Here is a 16885-nt window from a genome sequence, read left to right as displayed (position 1 = left end):
GGACTTTTATACAATGGGTTACCAATATATTCAAATAATGATTGACATATTTTCATTAAAAATGTTATTTTGGATAATTAGTCATACTATTTCATTCTTCCACAAGATATAGTCCCAACACAAATCTAGGGTTGCTACCCAAGTTGGCTGGTCGTTCATTCTATCAGTTCGGTTGCCAGAGACACGACCCAGTCGTTCAGTCTTTTTGCTCTGAATCTATGGACGCGACCCAGTCATTCGTACTAAAATGTTCCATTGCCTTACTGGCTGCCAACGTTCTTATCCATTGCTTGCTAGCTATCCAAGTATGGCTAACTTACAGTCACGTCAAACAGTGCAGCCAGAATATCAACAGTAGCTGCATTTGTATTTGTTTAAGCTATTTTCTAGTGATATTTTATTTGGATACATCCATAACAATGAGCTAATGAGGCGCGATTTTGCCTGGCATAGAAGATGTGCTCTCTCTCGTCAGGACACTGTTGTTCAGAGGAGCTAGCCATCAACACAGCTAACACAATCACCTCAAACTGAAGCTAGAAAGACTGCAAACTAGCTGCACTTTGTTTATGTATTCATAAAAATGATGCCAGCTGATTCATGACTTCGACTGGCTGAGAAATGTTGCCTGCCTGTCTGTCTCGTCCCGACTCCCCACACATTCATTACTATGGGACAGCTGGAGATCAAATTTAAATATTGAAACAATGTTGCAAATGTCGGAGAGACAGACAGCAAGGTTTATTCAACTCTCCACTGTTGAAAACTAAATGTTAGTCTAAAAGAAATGTGAGATACTGTTTAGATGCTTTTTATAGTGGAGATCAAGTTTATACAGTGCATTCAGACCCCTTGACTTTTTCCACATTTTGTTACGTTACAGCCTTATTCTAAATTGATAAAATTGTATTTTTTACTCATCAATCTACACAAAATACCCCATAATGACAAAGCGAAAACTGGTTTTTAGAAATTGTTGCAAATGTATTAAAAATAAAAAACAGAAATACCTTAAGTATACAGACCCTTTGCTATGAGACTCGACATTGAGCTCAGGTGCATCCTGTTTCCATTGATCATCCTTGAGATGTTTCTACAACTTGATTGGAGTCCACTTGTGGTAAATTCAATTGACAGTGCATGTCAGAGCAAAAACCAAGCCATGAGGTCGAACGAATTGTCTGTAGAGCTCAGAGACAGGATTGTGTGGAAGCACAGATCTGGGGAAGGGTACCAAAACATTTCTGCAGCATTAAAGGTCCCCAAGAACACAGTGGCCTCCATCATTCTAAAATGGAAGAAGTTTGGAACTACCGAGACTCTTCCTAGAACTAGCCATCTGGCCAAACTGAGCAATCGGGGGAGAAGGGCCTTGGTCAGGGAGGTGACCAAGAACACAATGGTTACTCTGACAGAGCTCCAGAGTTCCTCTGTGAAGATGGGAGAACCTTCCAGAAGGAAAACCATCTCTGCAGCACTCCACCAATCAGGCCTTTATGGTAGAGTGGCCAGATGGAAGCCACTCCTCAGTAAAAGGCACATTACAGCCCGCTTGGAGTTTGCCAATAGGTACCTAAAGGACTCTGACCATGAGAAACAAGATTATCTGGTCTGATGAAAGCAAGATTGAACTCTTTGGCCTGAATGCCAAGCGTCACGTCTGGAGGAAACCAGGCACCTCTCATCACCTGGCCAATACCATCCCTATGGTGAAACATGGTGGTGGCAGCATCATGCTGTGGGGATGTTTTTCAGTGGCAGGGACTGGAAGACTAGTCAGGATTGAGGGAAAGATGAACGGAGCAAAGTACAGAGAGATCCTTGATGAAAACCTGCTCCAGAGTGCTCAGGACCTCAGACTTGGCCAAAGGGTCACCTTCCAACAGGACAATGACCCTAAGCACACAGCGAAGACAACACAGGAGTGGCTTCGGGATAAATCTCTGAATGTCCTTGAGTGGCTCAGCCAGAGCCCGGTCTTGAACCCAAACTAATATCTCTGGAGAGACCTGAAAATAGCTTTGCAGCGACGCTCCCCATCTAACCTGACAGAGTTTGAGAGGATCTGCAGAGAAGAATGGGAGAAACTCCCCGAATACAGGTGTGCCAAGCTTGTAGTGTCATACCCAAGAAGACTCGAGGCTGTAATCGCTGCCAAAGGTGCTTCGAAAAAGTACTGAGTAAAGGGTACGAATACTTACAGTGAGAGAAAAAGTATTTGATCCCCTGCTGATTTTGTACGTTTGCCCACTGACAAAGACATGAACAGTGAGAGACAGAATAACAACAAAAAAATCCAGAAAAATGCATGTCAAAAATGTTATAAATTGATTTGCATTTTAATGAGGGAAATACGTATTTGACCCCTCTGCAAAACATGACTTACTACTTGGTGGCAAAACCCTTGTTGGCAATCACAGAGTTCAGATGTTTCTTGTAGTTGGCCACCAGGTTTGCACACATCTCAGGAGGGATTTTGTCCCACTCCTCTTTGCAGATCTTCTCCAAGTCATTAAGGTTTCGAGGCTGATGTTTGGCAACTCGAACCTTCAACTCCCTCCACAGATTTTCTATGGGATTAAGGTCTGGAGACTGGCTAGGCCACTCCAGGATCTTAATGTGCTTCTTCTTGAGCCACTCCTTTGTTGCCTTGGCCGTGTGTTTAGGGTCATTGTCATGCTGGAATACCCATCCATGACCCATTTTCAATGCCCTGGCTGAGGGAAGGAGGTTCTCACCCAAGATTTGACGGTACATGGCCCCGTCCATCGTCCCTTTGATGCGGTGAAGTTGTCCTGTCCCCTTAGCAGAAAAACACCCCCAAAGCATAATGTTTCCACCTCCATGTTTGACGGTGGGGATGGTGTTCTTGGGGTCATAGGCAGCATTCCTCCTCCTCCAAACACGGCGAGTTGAGTTGATGCCAAAGAGCTCGATTTTGGTCTCATCTGACCACAACACTTTCACCCAGTTCTCCTCTGAATCATTCAGAAATATAATTGGCAAACTTCAGACGGGCATGTATATGTGCTTTCTTAAGCAGGGGGACCTTGCGGGCGCTGCAGGATTTCAGTCCTTCACGGTGTAGTGTGTTACCAATTGTTTTCTTGGTGACTATGGTCCCAGCTGCCTTGAGATCATTGACAAGTTCCTCCCGTGTAGTTCTGGGCTGATTCCTCACCGTTCTCATGATCATTGCAACTCCACGAATTGAGATCTTGCATGGAGCACCAGGCCGAGGGAGATTGAAAGTTATTTTGTGTTTCTTCCATTTGCGAATAATCGTACCAACTGTTGTCACCTTCTCACCAAGCTGCTTGGCGATGGTCTTGTAGCCCATTCCAGCCTTGTGTAGGTCTACAATCTTGTCCCTGAAATCCTTGGAGAGCTCTTTGGTCTTGGCCATGTTGGGGAGTTTGGAATCTGATTGATTGATTGCTTCTGTGGACAGGTGTCTTTTATACAGGTAACAAGCTGAGCACTCCCTTTAAGAGTGTGCTCCTAATCTCAGCTTGTTACCTGTATAAAAAACACCTGGGAGCCAGAAATCTTTCTGATTGAGAAGGGGTCAAAGTACTAAGTCATGTTTTGCATATTTCCCTCATTAAAATGCAAATCAATTTATAACTTTTTTGACATGCGTTTTTCTGGATTTCTCTTGTTGTTATTCTGTCTCTCACTGTTCAAATAAACCTACCATTAAAATTATAGACTGATCATGTCTTTGTCAGTCGGCAAACGTACAACATCAGCAGGGGATCAAAAACTTTTTTCCCTCACTGTATGTAAATGTGATATTTCATTTGCTTAAATTTCTAAAAAACTGTTTTTGCTTTTTCATAATGGGGTATTGTGTGTAGATTGATGAGGGGGAAAAACAATTTAATCCATTTTAGAATAAGGCTGTAATGTAACAAAATGTGGAAAAAGTGAACGGATCTGAATACTTTCCGAATGCACGGTAAACACCCTGGCTGGGCTGATAAGACAGTGGATTGCGTAGTCGGATGGAACAGAGTAAATCGGCATTTTAACGTCATAGATTTAGCCGGTGGTAACTTGTAGAATAGACACCGGCTGGAATGTGCTTTTAACCAATCAGCATGCAGGATTAGAACCACCCGTTGTATAAAAGTGGAATAAGGAACAGTCACTATTCCTCGTGTACAGTAGTTAATTGCTATGCAATTAAGATGCAATGACCAAAGTATTATGTAACAACATGCTAATAAAATGTTCCTCCAAAAGTAATTACAGGTTTATTGCACATGCACAAGAACAGTTTAATGTTAAGTGTTACTGAGAATGCTAAAAGTAACAAAATAAGTGTCGAAAGGAAACAAAACAAATATAATAAAAGGTAGGTAGAAAACCATGTTAGTTTGTATTCTGAGTAAACTATACCTTTAAAGATGGTATAGTGTGTGTTTGAAACAAGAACAGATGGACAAAGAGTTTCGAAGTTCCAACTTGCTGTTTGCAACGTTTGCAAATGGATTTGAATTACTCTGCAGTATTTTCAGGTATCATAAAAGCAATTGCAGCTTTCAACTTTTTCAGTGGCATGATGAAAGACTCTTAACTGTACAAAATATACATTGGTAGTGCTGAGCGATTAGTGCATTGAGGTCGTTTCGGTTCGATTAGAAAAAAATTATCACGGTTTTCGATTTTGGTTTTGATTTGACATTAAATGTACTATGAAATAATGACATTAAAATGATTTTAGAGCTTTTTAATGGAGATTCCAAAGCCAACAATAGTGAACATTCAACTGCCAAAACATTGAAAATATTTCAGTTGTGTATATTACTTCGTTTTTCTTTGATGACCTTATCATTTTTCATTCATTAAAGTCATCATCTAATCTCTACTCAGGCCAGCCAGCCAGACAACATTATCTCTGTCCTCCTCATACTGTACTGTTTTTAGTCATCCTATTTAGCTAGGCTAGCCTGCCTAAGCATGCTGCAGAGCTGTCTGACGAAATCATTTGACTAGTTCTTCAAAGTAGACAAGGCACACTTTCACGACCTGACTCTATCCCTCTCTCTTCTCTTTATGTCGTGTATATTCCTCTCTCATGCAGTATATGCAGTCTGTGTGTATCTAACCTAACATAGCAGGTGTAAAAAAAGTATCCATCTTTGTCTGAGACGGGAACAACAGGCGCAATGGATATTGGTCATTGTAATTAATTACCACGTTTCCGTGCTGAGCTAGGTTGAATATTTACTTAATGATAACTACAACTCCCTTCAGCCCAGCATCCCACATAGTTCTTGACTTGATTTCTCTGGTGAATTATTTGATTTCTCTCTAGATAAATGGTGTGTTGTGCTCACAAAAAAACTAACTAAATGGAATTGAAACGATATCGGTCAATTACTTGTTTAATAACCACACACACACACACACACACACACACATTTGCGCAGCATAAATAATTGGTTAGAGATGATTATGTACACCTGGGGCAATGGACATTCAGGAGAATGGACATTTACAGAATGTTCAGGATGCGCATGCGCGGTAATATGAAATCTCTTCAGATTACCTCAACAAATTGACAACTAGAATGCCAAAGGTCTGCAAGGCTGTAATTGCTGAAAATTGAGGATTCTTTGGCGAAAGCAAAGTTTGAAGGACACAATTATTATTTCTATTAAAAATAATTATTTCTTACCTTGTCAATGACTACATTTCCTGTGCATTTTTCTTTATTTCCTATTCAAACTCATTTCATGTATGTTTTCATGGAAAATAAGGACATTTATAAGTGACCCCAAACTTTTGAATGGTAGTGTATACCTTTACTTTCCCCAAATAACTGTTTTTTCTCTATGAAGTAACGATAGAAGTAGCCAATGTCAATGGGCTACATGGACACTGAAACAACATTTGAAAGGGGGAAATATAGCATGTACAGTTGCAGTCGGAAGTTTACCTACACTTAGGTTGGAGTCATTAAAACTAGTTTTTCAACCACTCCACATATGTCTTGTTAACAAACTATAGTTTTGGCAAGTCGGTTAAGACATCTACTTTGGGCATGACACAAGTCATTTTTCCAACAATTGTCTACAGACAGATTATTTCACTTAAAATTCACTGTATCACAATTCAAGTGGGTCAGAAGTTTACATACACTAAGTTGACTGTGCCTTTAAACAGCTTGGAAAATTCCAGAAAATGATGTCATGGCTTTAGAAGCTTTTGATAAGCTAATTGACATCATTTGAGTCAATTGGAGGCGTACTTGTGGATGTATTTCAAGATATACATTAAAAGTCAGTGCCTCTTTGCTTGACATCATGGGAAAATCAAAAGAAATCAGCCAAGACCTCAGAAGAAAATTGTAGACCTCCACAAGTCTGGTTCATCCTTGGGAGCAATTTCCAAACACCTGAAGGTACCACGTTCATCTGTACAAACAATAGTACGCAAGTATAAACACCATGGGACAACGCAGCCGTCATACCGCTCAGGAAGGAGATGCGTTCTGTCTCCTAGAGATTAACGTACTTTGGTGCGAGAGGTGCAAATCAATCCCAGAACAACAGCAAAGGACCTTGCGAAGATGCTGGAGGAAACAGGTACAAAAGTATCTATATCCACAGTAAAACGAGTCCTATATCGACATAATCTGAAAGGCCGCTCAGCAAGGAAGATGCCACTGCTCCAAAACCGCCATAAAAAAGCCAGACTAAGGTTTGCAACTGCACATGGAGACAAAGATCGTACTTTTTGGAGAAATGTCCTCTGGTCTGATGAAACAAAAATAGAACTGTTTGGCCATAATGACCATCGTTATGTTTGGAGGAAAAAGGGGGTTGTTTGCAAGCCGAAGAACACCATCTCAACCGTGAAGCACGGGGGTGGCATCATCATGCTGTGGGGGTGCTTTGCTGCAGGAGGGACTGGTGCACTTCACAAAATAGATGGCATCATGAGGAAGGAAAATTATGTGGATATATTGAAGCAACATCTCAAGACATCAGTCAGGAAGTTAAAGCTTGGTCGTAAATGGGTCTTCCAAATGGACAATGACCCCAAGCATACTTCCAAAATGGCTTAAGGACAACAAAGTCAAGGTATTGGAGTGGCCATCACAAAGCCCTGACCTCAATCCTATAGAAAATGTGTGGGCAGAACTGAAAAAGCGGTGTGAGCAAGAGACCTACAAACCTGACTCAGTTACAACAGCTCTGTCAGGAGAATGGGCCAAAATTCACCCAACTTATTGTGGGAAGCTTGTGGAAGGCTACCCGAAACGTTTGACCCAAGTTAAATAACAATTTAAAGGCAATGCTACCAAATACTAATTGAGTGTTTGTAAACTTCTGATCCACTGGGAATGTGATGAAATAAATAAAGTTGAAATAAATCATTCTCTCGACTATTATTCAGACATTTCACATTCTAAAAATAAAGTGGTGATCCTCACTGACCTAAGACAGGGAATTTTTACTAGGAATAAATGTCAGGAATTGTGGAAAAACTGAGTTTAAATGTATTTGGCTAAGGTGTATGTAAACTTCCGACTTCAACTGTACGTCAATAACTGTTCTAAGGATGTGCGTGTGTGTGGGAGTGTAGGTGTGTATGTGTGTTTGTGCATATGAATGGGAGTGTGAGGGAAGAGTGAGGGATGGTGAATATGAATATGTGTTGGAGGGTGGGAGAGAATGGGTGTAGATGCATAGGGTATATGTTGGGCGGGAATGAATGAGAATGGATGAGTAAGTCTATGGATGGCTGGGTGTAACTGTGTCTGAGGTAGGAAGGGAGGGTGGGAAAAGATGGGAGGTTGGGACAAGCTTGGCTTGGGTGAAAAGAAAGGGAGGTAGGGACAAGCCCAGCTTGGGTGGAGCAAAAGGGGGAGAAAACAGGGAGGGGGAGATGGAGAGGGAGGGGTTTGGCTTGGGCAAGAGAGAGAGAGAGAGAGAGAGAGAGAGAGAGAGAGAGAGAGAGAGAGAGAGAGAGAGAGAGAGAGAGAGAGAGAGAGAGAGAGAGAGAGAGAGAGAGAGAGAGAGAGAGAGAGAGAGAGAGAGAGAGAAGGTAGGATTTAACTATACTACAATGTAATTTTATTTATTTATGTGACTTGCAAACCTGCTGTAAAATGAATACGAGTTCTGGACAGATTAGGAGAGGATGTCGATTCATTATTCTTTCTTTGAGATTCAATGGTGGTTATTGGTGAGAGTGGAGAGGGGCTCTATCCGAGAGAATGGGATGCCCTCCCAGGGTGACTGGGAGGGCATCAGACACTTCTCTGAAGTATGTGTGGTGCCTCCACTCATCTCACTTCAGTCTCTCTGTGAACCCACTCCCCCAAAGTAGACCACTACCAGCCACTATATTTTATTTAAATTTAATTTACAAAGTAATACAAACTGACCACAATACATAAATGGCAGTCTTTCTCCAATGTATGTACTATGACATAATCCACAAACTTTTTGTACATTAGGAGGGGAGTTGGAACTTAAAAGCCCTAAAAAAGGCATAGCACCTCAAAGTACAAAAAAGTGCTTTGCTTTACGTTTGTGTGTTCTCTATAAAATTTCTGATTAGCCCACATGCTCACACGCTCTGTGACTTCGGAAATTATTCAGACCCCTTGACTTTTTACTTACAGCCTTATTCTAAAATTGATTAAATAGTTTTTTCCCCCCTCAATCTACACACAATACCCCATAATGACAAAGCAAAAACAGGTTTTAAAAATACAAAACTGAAATATTACATTTAAATAAGTACAGTGGCTTGCGAAAGTATTCACCCTCCTATTCATCCTCATTTGTCCTATTTTGTTGCCTTACAACCTGGAATTAAAATGGATTTTTTGGGGGGTTTGTATCATTTGATTTACACAACATGCCTAGCCACTGGGATTTTTGCCCATTCTTCAAGGCAAAACTGCTCCAGCTCCTTCAAGTTGGATGGGTTCGCTTGTGTACAGCAATCTTTAAGTCATACCACAGATTCTCAATTGGATTGAAGTCTGGGCTTTGACTAGGCCATTCCAAGACATTGTCGTGTATGAAGATTATGACTATTCTAGAGGGACAAAGAAAATATGTTTATCTTAGTTCAAAAGTAGCAGTTGTAGGGTGACGCCCCAGGGGGGATAGGTGATTGGACGAAAGAGGGAGCAACCCATTTTTTGGCATTGTTTATAAGTATGAGCTAGACAAAGAGGGGGTCAGAAGCATTCAGATTCTTTTGGGACGGTGCTTCTCCAGACACCGCGGGTCTGTAAACTTATGCTGTAAACTTGTGATATGAATAAAAACTTCTAATCAAGGTGCAGCCTAAGGGGACTCTTTGTTTGACAGCAATAACCACCAACAGCCGACGCGACACGACAACATTTAAATGTTTCCCCTTAAACCACTCTAGTGTTGCTTTAGCAGTATGCTTAGGGTCATTGTCCTGCTGGAAGGTGAACCTCCGTCCCAGTCTCAAATCTCTGGAAGACTGAAACAGGTTTCCCTCAAGATTTTCCCTGTATTTAGCGCCATCCATAATTTCTTAAGTTCTGACCAGTTTCCCAGTCCCTGCCGATGGAAAAACATCCCCACAGCATGATGCTGCCACCACCATGATTCACTGTGGGGATGGTGTTCTCAGGGTGATGAGAGGTGTTGGGTTTGCGCCAGACATATCGTTTTTCTTGATGGCCAAAAAGCTCAATTTTAGTCTCATTTGACCAGAGTACCTTCTTTCATATTTTTTGGGAGTCTCCCACATGGCTTTTGGCGAACACCAAACGTTTTGCTTATTTTTTTCTTTAAGCAATGGCTTTTTTCTGGCCACTCTTCCGTAAGGCCCAGCTCTGTTGAGTGTACGGCTTAAAGTGGTCCTATGGACAGATACTCCAATCTCCGCTGTGGAGCTTTGCAGCTCCTTCAGGGTTATCTTTGGTCTCTTTGTTGCCTCTCTGATTAATGCCCTCCTTGCCTGGTCCGTGAGTTTTGGTGGGCGGCCCTCTCTTGGCAGGTTTGTTGTGGTGCCATATTCTTTCAATTTTTTTAATAATGGATTTAAAATGGTGCACTATGGGATGTTCAAAGTTTCGGATATTATTTTATAACCTAACCCTGATCTGTAATTCTCCACAACTTTGTCCCTGACCTGTTTGGAGATCTCCCTGGTCTTCATGGTGCCGCTTGCTTGGTCGTGCCCCTTGCTTAGTGGTGTTGCACTCTGGGGCCTTTCAGAACAGGTGTGTATATACACTGCTAAAAAAAATAAAGGGAACACTTAAACAACACAATGTAACTCCAAGTCAATCACACTTCTGTGAAATCAAACTGTCCACTTAGGAAGCAACACTGATTGACAATACATTTCACATGCTGTTGTGCAAATGGAATAGACAACAGGTGGAAATTATAGGCAATTAGCAAGACACCCCCAATAAAGGAGTGGTTCTGCAGGTGGTGACCACAGACCACTTCTCAGTTCCTATGCTTCCTGGCTGATGTTTTGGTCACTTTTGAACGCTGGCGGTGCTTTCACTCTAGTGGTAGCATGAGACGGAGTCTACAACCCACACAAGTGGCTCAGGTAGTGCAGCTCATCCAGGATGGCACATCAATGCGATCTGTGGCAAGAAGGTTTGCTGTGTCTGTCAGCGTAGTGTCCAGAGCATGGAGGCGCTACCAGGAGACAGGCCAGTACATCAGGAGATGTGGAGGAGGCCGTAGGAGGGCAACAACCCAGCAGCAGGACCGCTACCTCCGCCTTTGTGGCGGATTTTGCACTGACAGAGCCCTGCAAAATGTGTCTGCTCAAACGGTCAGAAACAGACTCCATGAGGGTGGTATGAGGGCCCGACGTCCACAGGTGGGGGTTGTGCTTACAGCCCAACACCGGGCAAGACGTTTGGCATTTGCCAGAGAACACAAAGATTGGCAAATTCGCCACTGGCGCCCTGTGCTCTTCACAGATGAAAGCAGATTCAAACTGAGCACATGTGACAGACGTTGTGACAGACGTCTGCTGCCTGCAACATCCTCCAGCATGACCGGTTTGGCGGTGGGTCAATCATGGTGTGGGGTGGCATTTCTTTGGGGGACCGCACAGCCCTCCATGTGCTCGCCAGAGGTAGCCTGACTGCCATTAGGTACCGAGATGAGATCCTCAGACCCCTTGTGAGACCATATGCTGGTGCGGTTGGCCCTGGGTTCCTCCTAATGCAAGACAATGCTAGACCTCATGTGGCTGGAGTGTGTCAGCAGTTCCTGCAAGAGGAAGACATTGATGCTATGGACTGGCCCGCCCGTTCCCCAGGCCTGAATCCAATTGAGCACATCTGGGACATCATGTCTCGCTCCATCCACCAACGCCACGTTGCACCACAGACTGTCCAGGAGTTGGCGGATGCTTTAGTCCAGGTCTGGGAGGAGATCCCTCAGGAGACCATCCGTCACCTCATCAGGATTCATGCCCAGGCGTTGTAGGAAGGTCATACAGGCACATGGAGGCCACACACACTACTGAGCCTCATTTTGACTTGTTTTAAGGACATTACATCAAAGTTGGATCAGCCTGTAGTGTGGTTTTCCACTTTAATTTTGAGGGTGACTCCAAATCCAGACCTCCATGGGTTGATAAATTTGATTTCCATTGATAATTTTTGTGTGACTTTGTTGTCAGCACATGTAAAGAAAAATGTAAAGAAAAAAAGTATTTAATAAGATTATTTCATTCATTCAGATCTAGGATGTGTTATTTTAGTGTTCCCTTAATTTTTTTGAGCATTGTATATACACTGAGATCATGTGACAGATCATGTGACACTTAGATTGCACAAAGGTGGACTTTATTTAACTAATTATGTGACTTCTGAAGGTAAATTGGTTGCACCAGTTCTTATTTAGGGGCTTCATAGAAAAGGGGTTGAATACATATGCACGCACCACTTTTCCGTTATTTAATTTTTAGAATTGTTTGAAACAATTATTTTATTTGGACTATTTTGTGTATGTCCATTAAATTAAATCCAAATAGAAATGTTTTCCCATGGTGCCCCAAATTCCTAATGAGTTAATTGTTACATTATTAATTTAATCTATTAACAATTAAACATAGGTAATTATTCGACAAATAATAGTCATCACAATAATGAAAGGTACGTCACGACACTGTATTCTATTCTACTGTATTTTAGTCACTGCCACTCCGACATTGCGCGTCCTAATATTTATATATTTCTTAATTCCATTCTTTTACTTTTACATGTATGTGTATTGTGTGTATTGTTGTGAATTGTTAGATATTACTGCACTGTTGTGCTAGAAACACAAGCATTTCTTTACAGCCGCAATAACATCTGCTAAATATGTGTATGTGACCAATAAAATGTGATTTGAGAAGGTGTTTAGCTTGTCCCGGAGCAAGACGTTGGTGTCTGCGACGCGGCTGGTTTTCTCTTCGTAATCCGTGATTGTCTGGAGTCCCTGCCACATATGTCTTGCTGAATTGCGACTCCACTTTGTCTCTGTACTGACGCTTTGCCTGTTTGATTGCCTTATGGAGGGCATAACTGGACTGTTTGTATTCAACCATATTCTCAGTCACCTTGCAGTGGTTAAATGCGGTGGTTTGCGCTTTCAGTTTTGCGAATGCTGCCATCTATCCACAGTTTTTGATTTGGGTTGGTTTTAATCGTCACAGTGGGAACAACATCCCCTATACACTTCCTTATGAACTCGGTTACCATGTCAGTGTGTGTATACATCAATGTTATTCACAGAGGCAAGCCAGAACATATCCCAGTCCGCGTGATCAAACAATCTTGAGGCATGGATTCCGATTGGTCAGACCAGCGTTGAATAGACCTTAGCACGGGTACTTCCTGTTTGAGTTTCTGCCTATAGGAAGGAAGGAGCATAATGAAGTCGTGATCTGATATGCCGAAGGGAGGGCGGGGGAGGGCCTTGTAACCATCCCGGAAGGGAGAGTAACAATGGTCGAGAGTTTTTGAAGCGCGAGTATACAGGCAATTTGTTGATAGAACTCCGGTAGCGTTTTTCTCAGATTTGCTTTGTTAAAATAAAGGATAAGCGGTTTCCAGTTTGCAAAGTCCAGTGTAGTTCCTTGAGGGCCGTTGTGGTATCGCCTTGGGGGAGAATATACACAACTGTGACGATAACCGAAGAGACTTCTCTAGGTCGGGTGAACAAAAGGACTTGAGTTCCTGTACATTACCACAATCCCACCATGAGTAGTTAACCTTTTCACATTAGAGTTCCAAATATCTCTACCAAATATCTCTAACGGTTGCCTCAGCGAGAGTAGTTTTATGCACGTGATGTCAGAATGCACTCACTGTTCCAAAATGTTATTGTTACGGAACAGGACAGTTAACACACGCTGCCTGCTAATTAATTATAGGCTGTTTCAACTTGTCAATTTCAAGTTGTATTTTCTAACAGTTTGAATTAAGGTGTGTTCCGCCTCTTCATTAATTCACATAGAAGTAGCCCATTTCAGTTTTGCGGACATTTTATGTTTGAGGCTTTACTGAGCCAGACAAACTTCTCTCTTCGAGGAGAGCCCTTCCCCATTTGTTCCGCACATCAAGTATGCAGACAATCTTCAAGGAAAATAGATTAAAAGGGAAGCGTGTTGCTCTCGTAGTCGATAAACTGACAACCAAATGTTCAGAGACACAAAGACCACTCCATGGCTATTCTGAAAGTTCTAATAGAGGAGTCGAATAATGGAACACCCAATACTAGTCATGGTAGGGATTGTAATAATAAAACACCTTTATAGTATTCATAGTATTTATAAAGGGATAAGACGGTATTACAAGAAAAGATAACAAGCAAATTAATACATCTTCAAATATAACTAATTAGAACACAAGTACTCAATCAAAATAGTGGAGATAAAAACATAGCAAACAGAAGACATAGAAGGCACAGTATGTGGGTATGTGTGGATGAATTGTGATGGAAGGTGTTTTTGTGTTTGGAAAAGGGTGGCGTTAAGTGAATGAGAAAGGAAATGGTTGCATACCCCAGAACCAACGTGTGTCTGTGAGCAGGGGTTGTGAGTGAGAGAGAGAACTTTCAATTTTGTGCAGATGAGGGATATATATTTTAAAACAAAGTATACATCGAATCTATTGTTTTATTGTCCTATCGTGATGGAACGGTCCCCAACCCTTTATCCTAGACACCCACCTAAGCGACCCATACACCAAAGAGAAGTCCCCATCTGTTTTATGGCCCTGCCTATTTTCAGCCAAAACAGAAAGATAAATGCGGTCAGAGACCTACTAGAGCAGCACCGCCCCCTCAAGATTCTGAGCCTGCCAGGCAGGGTTGGTCCTACAAAGCCAGAGCCCCCTGATGGGAGAGCATAATATACAAGGAAATTCTCAAAGCTGCTAATGAGAAACCTTGACGACCTTGTACCTAGCCAGTGGGGATTCCGGTTGGGTACACCCACCCAGGTAGTGGCAGTGCTGGCAACACTGGCTGCAGTAACCCATGGGGAGGGGGTCACACTCGAACAATCAGAGAGGGGGCATATTATTGTGGCCCTGGTGGCACAAAATAATCAAAGGTCTGACTGCACGGAGATGCTTGGGAAAAATGGTTACAACGGGGGACCAGAGTGTTTGTGTCTCAGGGGAAGATGGTGGATCTGATCTCCATCACCTAGGACTTGAAATAGATTAAATAGATTAATCAAATCTCAAATTGTTGTAAATTTTTGCTCAATCTTGCATGCTTTCTCAAAAAACTGTAACTGTATATGCATTCCTAAATCAGGTCCTTTCTTGAGTTGGGCTCTGGAATGTAACAACCATTGAGCATCTGATTTTATGGTTGATTGTGGAGGAAAGGGGTTGAGTGTGTCAGAGTATGTGCGTGTGTGTTTATCCCACATCTGTTGCAAGGGGGTAACGATGTTAGGGAGAATATAGAATAAACCGCAATAATTGTTTGCTAAAATAATAATTGCTTGTCAAAAAAGTAATGTAATACAATGGCAATCCGGGTTATAGGTTAAAATCCTATGCATGAACTGCCAACATTATTACGCATATTAATTGATGGAAAATAAGATATGCAAGATATTTGAAGAGATATATATTTGTAAATAGTTATATATACACTGCTCAAAAAAATAAAGGGAACACTTAAACAACACATCCTAGATCTGAATGAATGAAATAATCTTATTAAATACTTTTTTCTTTACATAGTGAATGTGCTGACAACAAAATCACACAAAAATTATCAATGGAAATCAAATGTATCAACCCATGGAGGTCTGGATTTGGAGTCACCCTCAAAATTAAAGTGGAAAACCACACTACAGGCTGATCCAACTTTGATGTAATGTCCTTAAAACAAGTCAAAATGAGGCTCAGTAGTGTGTGTGGCATCCACGTGCCTGTATGACCTCCCTACAACGCCTGGGTATGCTCCTGATGAGGTGGCGGATGGTCTCCTGAGGGATCTCCTCCCAGACCTGGACTAAAGCATCTGCCAACTCCTGGACAGACTGTGGTGCAACGTGGCGTTGGTGGATGGAGCGAGACATGATGTCCCAGATGTGCTCAATTGGATTCAGGTCTGGGGAACAGGCGGGCCAGTCCATAGCATCAATGCCTTCCTCTTGCAGGAACTGCTGACACACTCCAGCCACATGAGGTCTAGCATTGTCTTGCATTAGGAGGAACCCAGGGCCAACCGCACCAGCATATGGTCTCACAAGGGGTCTGAGGATCTCATCTCGGTACCTAATGGCAGTCAGGCTACCTCTGGCGAGCACATAGAGGGCTGTGCGGCCCCCCAAAGAAATGCCACCCCACACCATGACTGACCCACCGCCAAACTGGTCATGCTGGAGGATGTTGCAGGCAGCAGAACGTTCTCCACGGCGTCTCCAGACTCTGTCACGTCTGTCACTTGTGCTCAGTGTGAACCTGCTTTCATCTGTGAAGAGCACAGGGCGCCAGTGGCGAATTTGCCAATCTTGGTGTTCTCTGGCAAATGCCAAACGTCCTGCACAGTGTTGGGCTGTAAGCACAACCCCCACCTGTGGACGTCGGGCACTCATACCACCCTCATGGAGTCTGTTTCTGACCGTTTGAGCAGACACATGCACATTTGTGGCCTGCTGGAGGTCATGTTGCAGGGCTCTGGCAGTGCTCCTCCTGCTCCTCCTTGCACAAAGGCGGAGGTAGCGGTCCTGCTGCTGGGTTGTTGCCCTCCTACGGCCTCCTCCACGTCTCCTGATGTACTGGCCTGTCTCCTGGTAGCGCCTCCATGCTCTGTTTTTGGCGGTTGACCTGCTTCTGTTTTGTGGGTGTCACTGTGTGCTGTTTTCGATGGATGGGTCCTGGCATTTCAATTTTGGAGAATCTCTTATAAATTGGGTTAAATTCATGTATAGTAACCCTAGGTGTAAAATAGTAAATAATGGTTATTTCTCAGAAAGTTTTAAACTGTCAAGAGGAGTGAAAAAAAGGTTGTCCACTATCGGCATATCTATTTATTATGGCTATCGAGATGTTAGCTATTAAAATCAGATCCAACAATATCACGGGATTCGAAATCCAGGGCATAAAAACAAAGGTGTCATTGTACGCTGATGATTCATGTTAGTGATGAAGACAATTACATTCATGGAAGTTACAATCTATCTGCAATATTAAAGCTGATCTACCCCCCGAAAATAAAATAAAATATAAAAGGGTTGTGAATACTTTCGCAAGCCACTGTATATACATGGGGTACCGGTACAGAGTCAATGTGCGGGGCCACCGGTTAGTCGAGGTAATATGTACTTGTGGGTAAAGTTAAAGTGACTATGCCTGGATAATAAACAGAGTAGCAGCAGCGTA

The sequence above is a fragment of the Coregonus clupeaformis genome, chromosome 11 (genome assembly GCF_020615455.1).
Source record: "Coregonus clupeaformis isolate EN_2021a chromosome 11, ASM2061545v1, whole genome shotgun sequence".
Taxonomy (NCBI): Eukaryota; Metazoa; Chordata; class Actinopteri; order Salmoniformes; family Salmonidae; genus Coregonus; species Coregonus clupeaformis.
The sequence above is the reverse complement of the archived record's forward strand: the minus strand, read 5'-3'. Positions refer to the sequence as shown.